Source organism: Lissotriton helveticus, chromosome 7, assembly GCF_964261635.1.
Source record: "Lissotriton helveticus chromosome 7, aLisHel1.1, whole genome shotgun sequence".
In the NCBI taxonomy this organism is placed as follows: Eukaryota; Metazoa; Chordata; class Amphibia; order Caudata; family Salamandridae; genus Lissotriton; species Lissotriton helveticus.
The window spans coordinates 4,380,542-4,399,994 of NC_136068.1; the positions used below are offsets into that span (position 1 = coordinate 4,380,542).

The 19,453-nt window shown below is 43.6% G+C and overlaps 1 protein-coding gene across 1 annotated transcript in view; it reads right to left on the minus strand.

The window, feature by feature from the left end:
* Positions 1-19,066, minus strand: part of APOE (apolipoprotein E) — a 632,892-nt gene extending 613,826 nt beyond the window's left edge. The window contains exon 1 of the mRNA XM_078651268.1: positions 18,732-19,066. The gene's annotated coding sequence lies outside the window, so the exon portion shown is untranslated. The remainder of the gene's footprint in view (positions 1-18,731) is intronic.
* Positions 19,067-19,453: the final 387 nt, after the last annotated feature.

Below are 19,453 nucleotides of genomic sequence, written 5' to 3' on the forward strand. Positions count from 1 at the left end.
CCAGATGCATACGTTCTACCTGTAGTCACTATGGCTTACGGGCCAGCTCATATCAGTGCTATGGATATTAGCAAGTTGCTAGACCCCGTATGTCAAAATGACAATATCTCCAAGATAGCTACACATTTAGTAAAATACTGCATGGTGTGCATGATGCACAATCCTGGCAAGGGTACCCCCACACCACCCTGTAATTATGCACCTCCCACTTTCCCTTTTGAGGTCCCTCAAATGGATTTTATTGAAATGGACAGGGTCAATAATTTGAAGTATGTGTTTGTGGTTATTTGTACATTCAGTAAATGGGTTGAGGCTTACCCCACTGAAGAGAATACAGCCATTGCGACTGCAAAGATACTCCTGAAGGAGTTCTTTCCTCGATTCGGCTTGCCCCGTTTGATCTGGAGTGACAGAGGAAGTCATTTCAATGCCAAGGTTATTAAGTTAGTTTTTGAGGGACAACACATCAGACAGAAGTTCCATGCTGCGAATCACCCCCAGTCAGCACGTTCGGTTGAGAAGTACAACGGTACTCTCAAATTAAAATTAGCAAAGACAACAGGAGACCACATGGTTGCAGTGGCCAGATGCTTTACCATTAGCCATTTTGTCCACAAGAACAATAGCACATTCTAAGACAGGATTGTCACCTTACGAGGTTGTGTTCGGACTCCCGGCGAATATCTGAGGTGTCCAGGAACCATGCAAGTTTTTGGAAATTGAGTATACTTTGCTGACAGATTACCTGGCCAAAACAATTGGATACATTGCACCAATTGCCGCAGAGTGCCTTTGTCCTTACCCTATGACGAATGGGTGAGGGATGGTATTGGGGATGCTGAGGGAGAGAAGAAACCTCAGTTTGTCCCCTTTAGTTACGCGCAGCTTATAAGGACCCTAACAGATGCTAAGAACGATGACGCGCTAAATACAGCAGTCCCCTTTAAGATCCGAGCAATAAAAGAGCCCCTCTTTGTTGAGCCCTCTGTGCCTGGAGTCATCAGGTACAATTTACGCCCTCGGTTGAAGGACGGTGCACCAAAGGAGAAGTCAGATTAGTTAGGGATGGCCCAGCCTACCTCAACAGACGGCTCTCCTTCTACATCCCCAACCGCCAGCTCCGCTCCACCGACCTCTCACTCGCCACCGTCCCGCGCATCCGAAGAGCAACCACCGGTGGGAGATCTTGGTATGAAGAGAACGTGTGCCCGGTCCCAGAGTCGAAACTCATCTTACTGTACTTCTTTGTTTTAGCTGCACCTGCTAGTAGATTTCCATTAGGGGCGGGACATTGTTGGTTCAGAAAGCGTACATATTGTATCTCTATGTTTTCTGAAGTCAGTATCTCTGCAGCAATCTCAGGAGGCTGGCCAGACTGGACTCCGCTCAACTGTATCTGAATAAAATATACTTGGTTTGTATTCTCTACTGTCTGACCGACTCTTCATTTGTATGGAAGGCTGAGAGGTGGTTGTGAGTGACCCGGGTGGCCCTAATCGGGTCACTTCCTTCAGGAGCGCATTGCCACAAGACTTACTTTTGTTTATACTCAGCGCAGGACCGCTTGTGTTGTTCCAGTATTGCGGCACGTGCTGGAGTGCGTTGTCACAAGGCCTACTTTGTTATACTCAGCGCAGGAGCGCTTGTGTTGTTTCCATATTGGGGCACGCGCTGCCACAAGACCTACTTGCTTTACATTAGTGCAGGAGCGCTTGTGTTTTTTCCCTGATGCGGCACACACAGGAGCGCGTTGCCACAATACCTACCTTGTTTATACTCAGAGCAGGAAGCGCTTTTCTTATCATTTACGCAAAAGCGCTTAGTTTTGTTTCCATTTTTTTTTTTTTTTTTTTGCTGAGTTTTATATAGCGCGAACGAGACCCGAACCGAATCAGGTATCAGAGCGCTTTACATAGCACCAGTTACGTTACATGAGGACACACTTTCATTTTAGGCACGGGGAGATTAAGTGATTTGCCCAGAATCACAGGAGGTTTTTGGGTGTCTTTACCGAGACTCGAACCCAGATCCCCAGGTCCGAGGTCGAGCGGCTTCGCCGTTAGGCCAACCCCTCTCCCCATTACCTTTCGATGTGTGAAGACTTCAAGTTCCAGCCTGTCCATGTACCACACCCCAGGTGGTTATGAAAGTTCCCTTTACTGACGGTATGTAAGCCTGTACAAGTGTGATCAGGGGGTGTAGAAGAACGTACCCATATCGTTTCTCCTTACAGGCGGTGATTCTTAGAGGGAGTCTCTCATCATCAGCGGACATACTCAACCAGGTCTTCACATAATAGGGCACCACTCCACACTCCAAGGATTCCTTCCCCCGGCCCCATCTCTACCCTGGCCAGTATATATTTCTTCACTAGGGAAAGGTGGGAGATGGTGGAGGTTGTTCACGTCATCCCTGCGAGATTACTCCGCAAGCAAGGCGTAAGACTTGGGGGGTCCTGACAGTCTCTCTCTCCAGAAGGCCTCTCTCTCTCTCTCTAAGGCGTGTCCTTGAGTCAATGCTGTGTAAGAGGTCTCGCTGACCTCTTCTTTCCAAAGAAGCCCCCTCCCTTCCAAACACCCTTTCATTTCTGAGCCCCTCCGCTTCGGCCGCGTCATTGACTGCCTTCACTCCCTCCCAGGTACCATCCTTCTGGGGTTCCAGCAGATTTGCCCCCACAGAGGTCAGATGTATCTACTTCCGGTTAAAACCCTGAAGTGTCCAATCGGGCTCGTCTTCGGAGGGCAGTTGTCAGCTGCCCCCGGCTCCTTCAGCGGAGTCCAGTCCAGGTTTTAGGCGGGTGTGAGGGACATCTCTCCCTCCTACACTCTGCCCTCTGTAAGTCCTCCCAGGATGTCTCTTCACTCCTCTCCCCCAGCAGGGATCTATTCAGGCCTCCCACAGCCTGAGGTATCCGTTTAACATCAAGGGTGGTTTCAGTCTGAAGCCTTGTGCATGTCACATACGTGTACGGTTAGGGATGGCTTTACTCTGAGGCCTGTGCGTGTCACATACATGTACGGCGAGGGGTGGCTTCAGTCAGAAGCCTGTACATCTCACATACTGTATGGTGAGGGGTGCTTCACTCTAAAGCCTGTGCACGCCACATAAGTGGACGGCGAGGGGTGGCTTCAGTTTGAAGCATGTGCATGTCATACGTGTACGGCGAAGGGTGGCTTCAGTCTGAAGCATGTGCATGTCACATATGTGTACGGCGAGGGGTGGCTTCAGTCTGAAGCTTGTCACATAAGTGTACAGCGAGGGGTGGCTTCAGTCCGAAGCCTGTGTGTGTCACATATGTGTACGGCGAGGAGTGGCTTCAGTCTGAAGACTGTGCTTGCACATGAGTGTACAGCAAGGGGTGGCTTCAGTCTGAAGACTGTGCTTGCACGTGAGTGTACAGCAAGGGGTGGCTTCAGTCTGAAGACTGTGCTTGCACGTGAGTGTACAGCAAGGGGTGGCTTCAGTCTGAAGACTGTGCTTGCACGTGAGTGTACAGCAAGGGGTGGCTTCAGTCTGAAGCATGTGCATGTCACATACGTGTACAGTGAGGGGTGGCTTCAGTCTGAAGCCTGTGTGTCACATACATGTACGGCGAGGGGTGGCTTCAGTCTGAAGCCTGTGCGTGTCACATACGTGGACGGTAATGGGGACTTTACTCTGAAGCCTGTGGGTGTCACATATGTGTACAGCAACGGGTGGCTTCAGTCTGAAGCCTGTGTGTGTCACATACCTGTACGGTGAGAGGTGGCTTCAGTCTGAAGCCTTGTATATGTCACATATGTGTACGGTGAGAGTGGTTTTACTTTGAAGCCTTGTGCGTGTCACATATGTGGACAGAAATGGGGGCTTTACTCTGAAGCCTGTGTGTAACACACGTGTACGGCGAGGAGTGCTTTCAGTTGGAAGCTTGTGCGTGCCACGTGTACGGCGAGGGGTGGCTTCAGTCGAAAACCTGTTTGTGTCACATACTGTACAGTGAGGGTGGCTTTACTCTGAAGCCTGTGTGCACCTGTGTGTACCACATACGTGTACGGGAGGGGTGGCTTCAGTCTAAAGCCTGGGGTAGGCACTAGTCAAACTTACTGCTCCATTTCAGAGAAATGGTGCATCGTATCTTTGACATGTTTGATACGCGTAGGATAGTGCACCTATTTAAGAGCAGATTCTGGACTATTGAGAACCTTTCAGAGTTATTCCATTATTTATACACTTCATGTTGGGAAGCGGTTTTGGAGTGCGTTCCCTGGTCCTACTCTATGTACTGGGTATCCTAGTTTTAATTTTCCAGCTACGCTATGGACGTCCTAGTTTCCACAGAGGAGGAAGACGCACTCCTGGTGCGACGTTGCCGAGAACGCATGGTACTCCATCTGGGCACACCTCTGCTTCGGGAGCTAAGCGAGCAGTGGTTCCTATTGTTCATATCAGACTGGGCTGACTGCAGCTTGCCTGTGCTCCGCTGCCTCTTCTACGGATACGAGTATGTGTTGGACATGTAGACTCTTCCATCGGTTGAGCTGCCTGGACGAAGATGTACTACTGCACCTCTGAAAGGCCCACATGTACGTGTCTTCAGCGTGTTCCCATGTTGATGTCGGCATTCTTAGAGCCACCACGGGATGCTTCAGCTCCTGGTGGAACGGACACTGGCTCTACAACGGGCACGCAGGTGTCATGTTCTTCCTCAGTGGCTATCTCTGCTAACAGTCCACTTGGGAGCCCTGCTTCGCTCAATGTCCTCCACAAAAGGTCACGTGGCACTAAATCGAACGCTGCTCTCAGATCAACGAAAGCAACGTATAAATGGCCCTTCTTAATATGCACATATTTCCAGTATATGCAGCAAAATCTGAAAACTTGGTCGATTGTGCTCACTTTACATCGGAAACCAGCCTGGTATTTTGTTATGATTGCGTTTTCCTCCAGCCAGTCATTGACACGAGTTAGGATGTGTCTCGAATAGATTTTCTGGAGAATGTCCATCAGGCTAATTGGCCGATAATTAAAAGGATCCAGCCGGTCCCCTTTTTTAAAAATTAAAACAATTTCTGCCCCCCTCCAGCTTTCAGGGAAATCTAGACTATGGGATAGCTTGTTGCACAGGTAATTTATGTATGGTACCCATACCTTTAGATCGTGCTTGTACAAGTCCCCTGGTATCTTGTCTAGCCCTGGCACTTTGCCATTTTTTACTGAATTTATTGCAGCCTCAGTTTCTCCTAATGTGAATACCAAACAATCTATAGGATATTCGGGGCACAGGGCATCGTCACCGGGGGCTCTTGGCATGGTGTCATACTTTTTGTAAAGGTTCGTGAAGTGATTAACCCACGTTAGTTCGTCAAGATAGACGTCCTTTGCTACTCTTCCTACGTGGTTGCCATTGGCAACTAACCTCCAGAACCCTGCACTGTCCTTTGATTTGACAGCTGTCAGCATGTCTGCCCAGCTTTCTTCCTCCCAAGCTTTCCTTGAGGCAATTTGTACCTGCTTATAGTTTTTCCTTGCTATTTTTATATCTTCCCCTGATTTAGATTTAATAGCAATTAGCAGCGCCCCCTTGGATTCCCTACAAAGGCTATCATACCATGGTTTACTGTGAGACAGATTCTGTACTTTTTGTTGGTTTTTCTTTGGCATTCTTGTGACTATCGTTCTTAAATCTGAAAAAAAGTTTTTGTGAAGTGACATAAAATAACCAGAATTTCCTTCGTCTATAGAGGAACCTACAAATGATCCAAAGGCTCCTGCAAAAAGTGCGTACATTTCGGCGATAATCTCGCCATGGTCCAATATAAATGGCCATGTGAGTGCTCGTCTGTTATTACTAATGTGGATTTCATCGCTCATTCCACTGTTTGCATCAATTAATGGCACACACTCTGCTACCTGAAACAAGGAAGCTTCTATCAGTAGACTCAGGGGGAAGTGGTCACTTTCTAACCTGTCCTTTACCTCGAAATCTATCATACTCTGCCAGACAGACATGGAGATGATTACCAAATCTAGATTGCTCTTACAGTTATTTCTAGTGAATGTTGTTTTTTTCGAACTGTCCGACGCGAGTCGCCCATTACAGGCCCTGAGGCCATGCTCCGCAGACAATTTCATTAGTTGGACTGCCAAGACTGTACATTTGACAGGTTAGATATTCTCCAGTGATGGGATATTATTGGCTTGGTCCTCTTCTTCAAAAATATCACTGAGCCCTAGAACTGGTTCATAGTTATAGTTTAAATCACCAGCTATAATGACATGTTCCTCTTTTCCAACTATTCTACCCAAAAGGGAGTCTAGTTTAGCTAATGTAGGAGATTCTTTAGATGCAGGGGCTGGTCTGTTGTAGACATTTACTGAGTAGAATATTTTCCCTTCACGTGTGGTGATTTTTAAAACTAGTATGTCAGGTGAATTTGTGTCTACTACATCTATCTGTATTCTCGGGGTTACCTTCTCCCAGGTTATTAATCCACCTGAGGGCCTTCCCCTTTTAGATGGGATAGCACCTATTCCAAAGGACTTAAACCCTACTCTATGTGGTGTAGCTACCGCCAGGATTCCTGTAGAAAACAGAAGTCGCTGGAATCAATGAACTCTGCCCATTCCGGGTCCCTCAGATTCTTGGACACTCCAGCTATGTTCCATGATCTAAGTTCAGTGGCTTGTTCTTTGTATTTATAACATCAGGTGGTTCCCCAAGTGCAAATTCCCCGGTTGGAGGCATCTCTATAGGCAATTCTTCTGCCAAACCTGAGTCAAGAGGAGTTACAGGGACCGTCTGTGAAGGCAGGCAGCAGCGATGTTGCGTCTCCCACACAGGACACAAATACTTGCCTCTCCATGTGATGGGAACAATTCGGCCTTTTTCAAAAACATTCCAAATAAGAATTTGAAAACATCTTCTTTGTTTAATTTTCTCTCCAGCTCTCACTGAGTACCATGGCTTTTGATGTGCTCAGTTGGTACACGGTAGATTGGCTTTCTAGAGGACTTACAGAGCATTTTAAATTCATTTACATCATTTTACATATACCATGTTTTTTAGTTTTTCTACCATTTTTTTAACAATGTTTTTATGCTTTTTAGACAGGCACATCTTATAATTAGTTTATCCAACGTCCTTCGGATGAGGAATGGGTGTTTTGAGCCTCACTGTACCCCAATATAGGCCTAGATAGCTTCACAACCTTTTACCTACATTAGTCCTACTGTGCTTTACATAAAGGCTCTGGCCCTGACCTTTTACCTCGTTAGGTGCTGACTAAATGTCGTGTGGTGTTCTTAGAAAACCAGGCCATTTATTGTAGTGTAGCTCCTATTTTCCCAATAGGCTCTGCGCATTGGAATAGTACCTACAGCAGTAAAGGCCTAGGCCAGACGTTAACTAGGTCTACTACTGTCGAAACTAGACTTAATTTTTGGGTTTGCCAGCTAAGCTCAGAGTTCGCTAGAAACTTTCTCGAATGTTCAAGGAAGGATTAACTCCCCTGATTAGACAAGAAGGGATTTAGTTTCTGACAACCATAGAACATGACAACTTTGCTCTCCCCTAATCAAGAGTCAATCTCAAGAGTCGTGTGAGCACAAGGCAATTATTTTACTCAGTCAGTACGTGCATTCTTAGTCTCATCAGAATGTAGAGAAAAGGAAGAGACGGGCGTGTTCAATAAAAGATGTTATTTATTGATCAGTCTCTTTTCTCGTACAAGAGAAATGGATCGATATTATTGCAATACTTATAGTTAAGTAAAGTGCATACATTAGAAGCAATAGTATAAAATAATACTGTAAAAACATTGATATGGTTTCTGAGCCATATGATGTTTAAAATGATTAAAATATATTTACATACACATATACATTTGACTAAACGTACTCAACTGGTGTTTCTAAATACGCCTACCCCGTGTACCTGACCTAAGTCTAATGCGTGGGCGGGAATAGAAAGTTACAGTTTAAGTTAAGTTTGTTTTTGCCAAGTGAATAACTAAAGAATTCTCTGTGAGGGGTTATTCAGTTCTGTACCTGGAAGTTTGGATGAATGAGGAATGGTATCTCTTTCTCTGCTCTCGATATTCCAGGCTGCCTGCGAGGGCTGCCCAGAAGCGCCGGTGCTGGGTCTCTCGGCTTGAGATAGCAGCGCGTCTCTCAGCGCGTCAGGAAGGCGGGGCTGCTGCCTGCGGGGTCTGCTTCTGCTCTCGGCTTCGGCAAGTATGGCTGCTCCGTCTTGTCACCACGCGTGTGTTTGCATAGGGCAAGGTCGGCAATATTTATACCTTAAAGGTGCCGAGATTGACGTAAGGATGGACATAGGTACGTCAATAAAGATGTCATACGACTTGCTCGTTAGCACATTCTTTTGCAAAAGTTCTCTGTGAAATCAAAACAATGGCCGCACGGATTTTCCAGGTTGTCATAGGTTTGATTTGTTATGAGAACGTCGTATGCCTTATCAGGGGCTGGAGGAATGTCGCTTGTCTAATTAGATCTCAAGCGTTATGACCTAATCAGATAACACGTTCCTGTGCCGTAGTGTGACTGCGTCAGATAACGGTATCTGCATCATGGGGGATTTCTTGCCTCATGGGCTGACTGTTAGTTAACTAGCTAGGTAGTTTAACCAGAATAGGGTCAGGAATAGGGGGATCGATTCAGAACCTATAGAAATACACGACACCCACTCCACGCTAACTATGGTCATATCTACTAATCTATGCATAGTATAACATAGTACAACATACTATAGAGTATAGTGTATACCTTACCACCCCAAAATACATAAATGCATTTCGAAATTTTCAAATATACTGAAAAATTGCAGTCATATATATTGTATGCACTTAAGCTATGAATTAAATGCAAAAGTAAACACGCATTGTAATGCATTATTGCTTTTTGGTATATGAGAAATACACATGAAATGGCTCTTAATATAGCTATACAGAAAGGAAGGTCGAGACCATTTCATCACATAATAAAATATTTGTGAACATACCAGCGGGCAGCTAAAGTCTATATAAAGTATCTAAAATAGAAATCTTAGTTCTCTAGGAATAGTTTCTTACTTTAAGCAGAAGATCAGTGTCCCGGGGAAAAAATATATAGAAAAATATTTTAAGGGCTTGCTGAAAAAAGCTGCTGTCCGTGAACTGGATTGTAATTGTTCATGTGACTTTATTTTTAAAGGTTGAAGGCCGAATTCAGGGAACGCCGTGTGCGAGTTTACTCAAAAGTCTCTATTTCTGTTCCGGAGAGAACATCATATCATTCAGGCTTTCGAAAAAACTGTCAACAGCTTCATGGGAAAGTTCCACTAAGTCGGAAATAGGGGTAACCATGCATTCGTGCGCATGATTGTCTCCATTGACATTCTGATTCGCATTGCTGACAGAAGGTCGTACCTGTTCGATGCTGCTTTCATCTTGAACTTCACTACTCTTCAATCGTAGTGGTGAAGATTCCAGGAATGCCGTCATCAGAATTGGCAGCCTTTGAGGGCAGCACAGTGCGTGAACCTTGGTAGGAACCAACAGTGTATCTGCATCCACCGGCGCATCCGATTGTAGCGTCAGACAGGTGTCTAACACGCATTCTTCTCCGCATAGCAGACACCTTAGTACAGGTAAAACACACCTTTGCCACATTGGTCGAAATGATAGAAACCAAGTCATGTTTAGGTCTCTAAGCCGGGAGAGTCCCAGGATTTTTGATATCCGGTCCCGGTATCCAATGGCTAGGATCGTATCTTCCATTGTCGCGAGAGTTTGATCTGTGACATGGGTTGCCATAACGAAAAATAAGGACTAGGAATAGGATTCCTGCAATTAGTCCCAGGATCAGGGGAAGTCCGCCAAAAATCGAATGGACGAAATCTGGAAAAATACCCAGTATGGCTTTGAATGGTGTTAATGCCATCGAAAATACTGTCTTAAATACCTTTGAGACCCCAGTGGTATCAGAAATATTTAAGATTTCGCTCAGGATTTCCGCGAAATGTACGGGGGAATTAGTTGATAATAATGTATGTATCTCTGCAGTCGTCCTTGCGACTTGTAGATCATACGTTTCTTTAGATGACGTGAGCCTTGTAGGCGTCTGAAGAAGCACTGTTTTCATTCTGCTTAAAGTGTCTATTCGAATAGAAGTAATTTTCAAACCGGGCCATGCCCTTGCCTCCCTGTCCGGTAAGGAGCTGGGGAACAAAGAACGTCCACAGCACTTGACCTTCGCCGTCGTGGTGACGAGATAAGGAGTCCCGGGCATAAGACTACAACATCTGCGGTCTACAATAAGAATGTAACTCCCATTATAGAGTCTTTGAAAGAATGGTTCTATTTCAGTTGCAGGTGCGCCTTGCTGGTGACATGAAAGGTTGTATGAATTCCCTTCACAGGCTCCGTGCAAACTAATACCGTTACACAGAAGCGTGCCGCTTAGTGACATAGCACAATTGTTGCCACTAAGAAACACTTTCTGTCCTTTGTTACTGACACATGCATGTGAATAGGGCAGGTTCCAAGTTGTTTTAAGGTACCCCTTTCCCAATTTCTCGTACATGCCAGCCTGTATATATTTTTGGCAGTATTGAAACCTGAAGGTTGAGATTGGAATATTTATGATTCCGTGGATTATCCATTCACTGACAGGTCGTTCTGACATTGTCATTGGTAATCTTTCTAGTTTTTCAATGCTCAAGATTGTATAATCAGCACCCTTCTGCGCCATACCGATTTGTCTATCAGTAAGGTTAAAGATTTGGAATAGTGACGTTGTGTTGATTAAACGCCAAGGCACATAGCCTGAACGCAGATTTTGTAACGTCCAGCCAAGCTGTACAATAGAGCGCAATTGCGACTGACCATGTTGTAATAACAGTAAGTCTTGCGATAATATGTCGATTGCTGAAGACACAATGCTGTCCAATGAAAATATTCTGGAGGACAGAGTCATTAACCCATTGTCCACTACAGAAAGTGATTTTTCCAAATTAATACGATCAATTTCACGTATTTTCTCTGCTGTTTCAATTTGAGTAACCTTCCAGGCCTCATTGTATGCTGCATATACAGAGGCTGCTATGAAACGCTTTTGACGCTGTTTGCGTGGTCCCAGTATGAAATCACGCAAGTCAGCACCATCAGTAAGTAAAGTTAGGTGTTGCTTAATTTCAGGCAGTGTGGAAGTTTGTAGCCATTGAAGGCATAATTTGCCCACACTGTAGGTTGTTATTATCCCTGGGTGATGTCTTTGAGGATATCTAGGGTCTGGCCTGGTCATTTTGAAACCCTGTGTTTTATTCAGGAATCTATCTTGACAGTTATTTGTATCTGTGGGCCAGATCAACCATTGTTTCCAATCAGGATGTGTTCTGTTTTGGTTTAATATATGGCTTATGTCTATTTCTTCATCTGTATCAGAGTTATTGCTAAACATTATTGGCTTTGGAATAGACAGGTTATTTAAATCTTTGATTTTGGCTAAGCCAAGACAGGTGGTTTGTTGAACAGTGTCATTTAAAAATATCATTTGTTCTGGGATCATGCAGGCTCTAAACAAAGCTTCTATACCCTGTACTTGCCATTCTTTTGTACCCCAAACACTTTTCAAATCAACATTTTTGTCCCAATAATCAAATCCAAAAGTATTCATTTTTTCAAAGAATGAATCTGAATATATCAATTTCGTGTTGGTTATCATGGTTTTCATCCCTGTCTTGTTTGACAATTTGTAATAAAATGTTTCAGCATTAGTTATGTTAAAACCTGAAAAATATGAATATTTGTCATAAACGGTTCTAGAGCTTCCTTTTGGAGGCGTAGCACAATGTTCCCATTGATTATAATTTAAAACATTTCTAGGTTGTGCAGATTTATGTAAAAAATTGTTACCATAATGGTTATAGCAATACATACTATCATAATTTGTAGAACCTTGCAAATAATCATGTTTTGTAAATTTAGCAGACATTACTAAGTCAGACATCATATTGTTTATACTTTCAAAGTCCCAATCATCAGCAAATGAGTTTGGTTTTGCAAAGTCACTCAAGGAGATCTTGATTTGGTGTGGATATTTCAGGATCTCGACCGGACCATAAATTTCATAGTCAGTGTTGTCCCAGGCTACCCCACCAGGTATTGGAATTGCTGTGAAGTTGGCTGAAGAAAGTTCTGAAGAAAGTTCTCGTTTCTCGACGTGTGAAGATGTGTGTGGTTTGAGGACCAAGTTGATGTTCTGACTTGCTGTGTCCATTTTAGCATATTTTCCCTCAATGAAGCGTCCCAAAGTAAATACCATGATGAGCCAAAGTATGAGGATAAATGCACCAAAACCCACCCAAAATTCAATCCATGGAGTAACCAGATATGTTTCTTTCAGTTGTTTCAAAAGTTCCTTAGCTTTGTCTTTAAAGGATTTTGATGATGGCTGTGTCTTTTGTTCGCTGAAACCTTCAGAGGAATCATCGAAGTTGATGAAGTAACCAGATGCAGTTCTGTCAATTGTTCCAATTGGTTCAGGATTTTTGTTTCTTGCATTTTCACTTGGAACTTCATTGTAGATTGGTGTGTCTCTGCTAAATGTCTTTATTTGGGTTTTCAGAGGTCTGAGTTCTATTGCATTGTTGCATAGTCCTTGTTGTTCTTCTTTAGGCGTTTCGAATGTGATGAGCCTCTTTGTTAGGACCTCTGTACTGGTAGCAAACCTTGGTGTTCTGCTACTTATTGGGAGTCCACTTGGCCTACCGTTTGTTATCGGCCACATGTTGTGGTTTTACCAGGTCGATGGATACAACTCGGTTCTCCTTTTTTCCAGCAAGTGGCGGTAGTACAACTGATCTTGTCCCGTTGACAGACAAGACAGGAACTGCTTTTCTGTAAGAAGGCCCAAATTCCTTCTTTACCGCGATCTTCTCCCTGACTAGATCCCCGACTTTTGGAATCCAGACAGGTCTTGCTGGGACAGGTGGTGATTCTTCAGTGGTTGTTGGCTGTTGTTTCAACTGTATGTTGCTCAGGTCTTTTCTTGTTTTGTTTAAGTCCTGCAAAATAGCCAAACGGTCTTTGACATCAAAGGTTTTTTCTATTACCACTGAAGTCTGACTATCAAGGTCAGAGATCAACATCCTAGTTCCGAATAATAATTCGTACGGACTGAATCCCTTCAGAGAATTCCTTGGCAAGTTATTTAGACTACGTTGGACACTTATTAGATGTTTGACCCACCCAGCTCCCGAACCTAATGTCCTTTCCATTATAGATTGCTTTCTGCCTTGGTTTTTTCTTTACACCATCCCATACCCTCAGGAAGGAAGTGAGAAGATTCCCGCTGGGCTGTGCTCATTTGGCCATTCTTCCCCCCCCCAGGCTGGATTGCCTGAGTGAAAAAAAAAATGGTCGAACGTAGCATGCTCTTAGCGTATATGCCATTTAGACTCGCAAATCTTGTATAACAGTCCGGACGTCAGCCGAGTGCTGTGGATCTACATTATAAGTGGAACTAGCCTGTGTATGTTAATCGCAAGCCATTCTTTTTGTTGGTAATATTATCTGCCTTGATACGACGAGGTATTAAACTGCTTCTCTCCCCACTGCGATCTCTGTTGCAGTTTGGGCAGTTTTTTACAAACATGGTGTAGTGCAGGCTCATGCCTGGCCACCAGTACCGTGATTGTAATTCTTCCAGAGAATCTTTTAATTTAAGGTGTCTGAGACCCTCGCCCATGTGTGCGTCTGCGATTAACAAGTTTCTCCTGTCCATGTTTGGAATCACTCTATCCCCCACTCCAGGGATTCGAGCAAAAGGGACGGAGTTTGCATCGATTATGTATGTATAATTGAGTGGATAGTTGATCGGTAACGCTGAGCAGTCGCCTTTTGATGACGTTTTCACCGCCAGCATTGTTTCGCCGTCAATGTATTTTAATGTACGCTTTTTTCGATCTACGGGAGCCGGTTTACTGGCTGCCGCTGCGGCTGTTTCAGCCAATGAATTCCCCACAACGTGAACGCCATCACGCTGGTGACTCAGTGAGTGTGTCACGTGAGTCCTTGGTAGTTCTTTTTTCAAAAGAGCTATTTGTTCCCAGAGCAGTCTCTGCTTTATTGGTGCATCTGTGTCATCTTTGTAACCGTTCTGAATCCATGTCTGCAAATCCTTGTTATATGCTTTGACGCAGAAATATGAATCTGACACTATAAGTGTCGGGAATTCGCGATCCGCATTATCTAGCGCCATTTTCAAAGCTATTATTTCAGTTTGTAGTTCTGAATTAGTTTCTACTGAGTGTGATTTTGTTAATAGAGGTCTTAGTTTACCTCCGCGCCACACTTCTTTTGTAATCTCACATGTGGGATTGTATGCATGTTCTCCCCAAACGGAGGGTTGAGCATGTCCGTCTGTATAGATTACACAGGCGTAATGTCGTAGAGGCAGAATGTCGATTGGCAGAGGATACGTCTTTTCAAATTTTAGATTTTCTAATTCTTCTAGTTCTGGATCAAAGTAGTAGTATACTTTGTCCGTTGTGATTGAATTCACCCATTGTATCCATTCCGGATTCAATGTTGTTGATGGTAAATTACACGGTGTTGTTAATGCCTCAAAGGCTGATTCAGCTGTTCTGACTGTGATATGTCTACCGTCAGCTATGTCTTTTTCTCTAGCTATTGCGGTTTGAACTGCTTGAACAATTTTTCCTTTGTTGCTGAATCTCTGTTCAGCTTTTGTGTACAAGTGTGATTTGAATGCAATTGGTACCTTTTCTCCCTCATTAGAGGTCAGGTATGTGAATCCGCATCTCCCTGGGATGACTCGGATCACAAGGTTGCGTGTATTATCACGGGTTTCTAATTTTGTCTTAATTAGCATGTCTGTTTGTAAGGATCTCAAAATTTCTGTGTGTGTTTGAGTCCAACTGGATCTTTTAAAGTCTGGTTTAATTAGATCGTAAAGGGGTTTCACCCTTTCTGCGTAATTTGCAATGTATGTTCTTCCGAAATTTTGGAAGCCTAAAATTGACTGTAGGTTTTTTAGTGTTTTAGGAGCTTGGATAACGGCACATTTCTCTAGGAAATTGTCTGCCAGGCTTTTACCTTCACTTGATAGCTCATATCCTAAGAATAGGACCGTCAGATGGGCAATTCTGGACTTTTTGAAGTTGAATTTGTAACCCTCTGCAGCGAAACCAAGTATTATGGTGTTCACTCTTTTCAAGTGAGTCTCCAAGTCATCATCTGTTAAGTAAATGTCATCGACATAAGATAATGCTTCATCATCATATAGTTGTAGTAATTCTGTTACTCTCGCTGAGAATACCCCCGGGCTGTTCTTGTACCCCTGGGCTAACCGACAGAATTGTTTTTGAGTGCCATTTACTGAGAAAGCTGTTAAATATCTGCTCTCTGGTGCTATGTTTTGACAAAAGAATCCATTGGAGATGTCCAAGGTTGTTTTGTATTTTTTGCGCACTATGTTATTCATTAGTGCAGCACTGTGTGAGTTTTGCACTGCAAAAGTTTTGCAACATGTGTTAAGGTGTCGGTAATCCAAAACTAGGCGATATGAATTGTCTGGTTTGGAGACCGGAAACAAAGGATTGTTCATTTGTGAGGTGCAAGTTTCAATCACCCCCTGGTATTCTAGCTGATCTAGTATTTCATTTACTTGTTTTTTAGCTTCTTGCTTAATTGGGTACTGCCTTTGTGCAGTTGGTTGTGATTTTAACTGGATTTTGTGAGGAGGAGAATCCTCATCCCATCCTACATGATTTTTATATAAAGCAGGTGCTAAGGCCACTGCCCACTTTCTAGCAAGTGTATATTTTTTATGAATCGGCATTTGATTCGAGAAGGCAGGCATAATTACTTCTTCGCCATGAGGGCACTCCCTGACAAACTCTGGTGGCCAGTCTTTTTCAGCTAGAAGGATGTCATAACCCTTGGAGAGGTTATCCCAAAATAGTCCCCTTATTTTCCTAGTCTTATCTCCCTCTATACGTAATGTTATCTCGTATATTTTGTGGGGCTTGCTAACTCTGGTATCTGCAGTTTCCACTTGAAGGTATTCATTCGTGTCCACTGTCTCCAGATGATTCATAAGGACTTTGCGAGCTATGCTCACCTCTGCTGCGCTGTCTAGCATTGTCTGAGCCCACTCTCCGTTTTTCAGTTGTGTCCTCAGTATTCTCGGCATTGTTAACTACCTTGATACTGGCTACCTTGTTTTTTGGAAATTGTAATTTCTTTTTCAGTTGAGCAGGTTCCTTGTCTTTGGACTTGGCGTGCTCTTCTGATCGTCCTCTTCTTTCCGATTTCTGCGAGGAATTCTGAAAAGATTGAGAGGGACGTGTATCAATGTCTTGATATCTATCAGGTTTTTTAATATTATCCCTATTTCTAAGGTTATATCTATTCCCAGAGGGGTCACTCTGGGGTGACCTTTGTCTCGGGTTTGGAGATTTCTCTCTTCGCCTAGGAGACCTTCCTCTGGACTGGAATTTCTTTTCTTTAGGATTGGATTGTTTGTTCCCATCCCAGTTCTTTTTTGGTGAATTATTATTATTATTAAACATTTTTTCTGGACTTGTAGTCAGTTGCGGTTTTACTGGTATTCCACCTAGACTATCTCTGCCTAGTTCTTCATAGGATTTTTCTATGATTCTGGCAATTTCAGCTGGTTGGTCTGCTATATCTGTCTCTTTTAACCTCTGGCGGATCGCCACGTTTGCTGCTTCACCTTTTATGTTGGCTAATAATATAGCCGAGACCTGCTTGAAGTCTTTCAGTAATTTCATACCAAGAGTTAAAGCAGGTTCTGGACCGTATTCATCTTGAATTTGTTTTAGCACATCTGGTATCACCGAAATGGATGGAACACCGTGCGTTTTTGTATAGATGGAAGCAAAGACTGTACCCCAAGTGTCACAGTCCTCAATGTGTGGTGCGATTCCCATTGGGAGACATATAGTCAGAATCCTGTGTTTTTCTAATGGGGTGGTGTCAGGAAACACCGCCTCTATTTGGGTAATTTTCTGTGCCAACCAGAATGGTATTTGTTCCCGTTTAGCTGGAACTTTACCTAGGCAGGATTGGATGTTCTGTGGTGTAATTTTATTTGTGTTCCCCTGGTGAGGGGTCAGCTGTGGAAGTTTAATCGCTGGCTGAATTGTTGAAGTCCGCATTACATACTGAACTAATTGTCTATGAATTTTTAGTAGTTGTTTTAGCTGTATTAACAGCTCTGCTGCAGGCATTCTTTCGATGTCTGGATGTGGTGTGTATCCGGCTAGGACCGGCCACGTTGCTCCTGGTCTTCCTAAAGGACCGAGCCTTGTAATGTGATTGTTATGTTTTAGGGCGCCATCAAATAAGAGCAAATGCTCTTGGAATTTGAGTGGTACTTCCACCTCCTCGAAAGGAGTGTACGTTTCAGGAGGTTCCTCTACTTTGTAATAGTGGAAGTACTTTGTTACAGCATTTGCTGCTGGAAAATGTATCCATGTATAGTATACCTCTGTCTGCCGATATTCGTGTGCCTCAATTACGAATATGACTGTGCCACCTCTAGGTGTCAGTCCATTTTCTATAAGTTTTAAGGTTATAGATCTCCTTTTGGCGACCTGGATGAGTATTATATCCGGGTCTGCTGTTTGCATGGTAGCATCAGCATCTGCTATTTCAGTAGCTAATCTAATTGCCTCTCTTTCATCATCACTCTCTGCCATTTTACAGACAGGATGGTATTATGTTTGTTTGCAGATCAGGTTTATTATGGAAACAGAGATTAGATGCACAATATTCTGGAACTGTTTTATCCTTCAACGTTGACTAGACCAAGAACCATACATAGGAGTTCCCTCCTGCGAGGTTTTGGAGGATATAATAACCTTTCACCCACTCCAGACGTCTTTGGAGTATTTGGGAAAAGGGGTCTGAGTGAGAAAGCACGACTGAGTTACTCTAAATGTCTTACGTTAGTTTTATCGCCCTTTCCAAACACGTTGGGCGCCATGTAGTGTAGCTCCTATTTTCCCAATAGGCTCTGCGCATTGGAATAGTACCTACAGCAGTAAAGGCCTAGGCCAGACGTTAACTAGGTCTACTACTGTCGAAACTAGACTTAATTTTTGGGTTTGCCAGCTAAGCTCAGAGTTCGCTAGAAACTTTCTCGAATGTTCAAGGAAGGATTAACTCCCCTGATTAGACAAGAAGGGATTTAGTTTCTGACAACCATAGAACATGACAACTTTGCTCTCCCCTAATCAAGAGTCAATCTCAAGAGTCGTGTGAGCACAAGGCAATTATTTTACTCAGTCAGTACGTGCATTCTTAGTCTCATCAGAATGTAGAGAAAAGGAAGAGACGGGCGTGTTCAATAAAAGATGTTATTTATTGATCAGTCTCTTTTCTCGTACAAGAGAAATGGATCGATATTATTGCAATACTTATAGTTAAGTAAAGTGCATACATTAGAAGCAATAGTATAAAATAATACTGTAAAAACATTGATATGGTTTCTGAGCCATATGATGTTTAAAATGATTAAAATATATTTACATACACATATACATTTGACTAAACGTACTCAACTGGTGTTTCTAAATACGCCTACCCCGTGTACCTGACCTAAGTCTAATGCGTGGGCGGGAATAGAAAGTTACAGTTTAAGTTAAGTTTGTTTTTGCCAAGTGAATAACTAAAGAATTCTCTAGGAGGGGTTATTCAGTTCTGTACCTGGAATTTAGGATGAATGAGGAATGGTATCTCTCTCTCTGCTCTCGATATTCCAGGCTGCCTGCGAGGGCTGCCCAGAAGCGCCGGTGCTGGGTCTCTCGGCTTGAGATAGCAGCGCGTCTCTCAGCGCGTCAGGAAGGCGGGGCTGCTGCCTGCGGGGTCTGCTTCTGCTCTCGGCTTCGGCAAGTATGGCTGCTCCATCTTGTCACCACGCGTGTGTTTGCATAGGGCAAGGTCGGCAATATTTATACCTTAAAGGTGCCGAGATTGACGTAAGGATGGACATAGGTACGTCAATAAAGATGTCATACGACTTGCTCGTTAGCACATTCTTTTGCAAAAGTTCTCTGTGAAATCAAAACAATGGCCGCACGGATTTTCCAGGTTGTCATAGGTTTGATTTGTTATGAGAACGTTGTATGCCTTATCAGGGGCTGTAGGAATGTCGCTTGTCTAATTAGATCTCAAGCGTTATGACCTAATCAGATAACACGTTCCTGTGCCGTAGTGTGACTGCGTCAGATAACGGTATCTGCATCATGGGGGATTTCTTGCCTCATGGGCTGACTGTTAGTTAACTAGCTAGGTAGGTTAACCAGAATATGGTCAGGAATAGGGGGATCGATTCAGAACCTATAGAAATACACGACATTATCACGCATGATGATTCTTAATATCACAGCAGGATTACCATCTTCTGCATAATAATTCTGTGTAAGGGT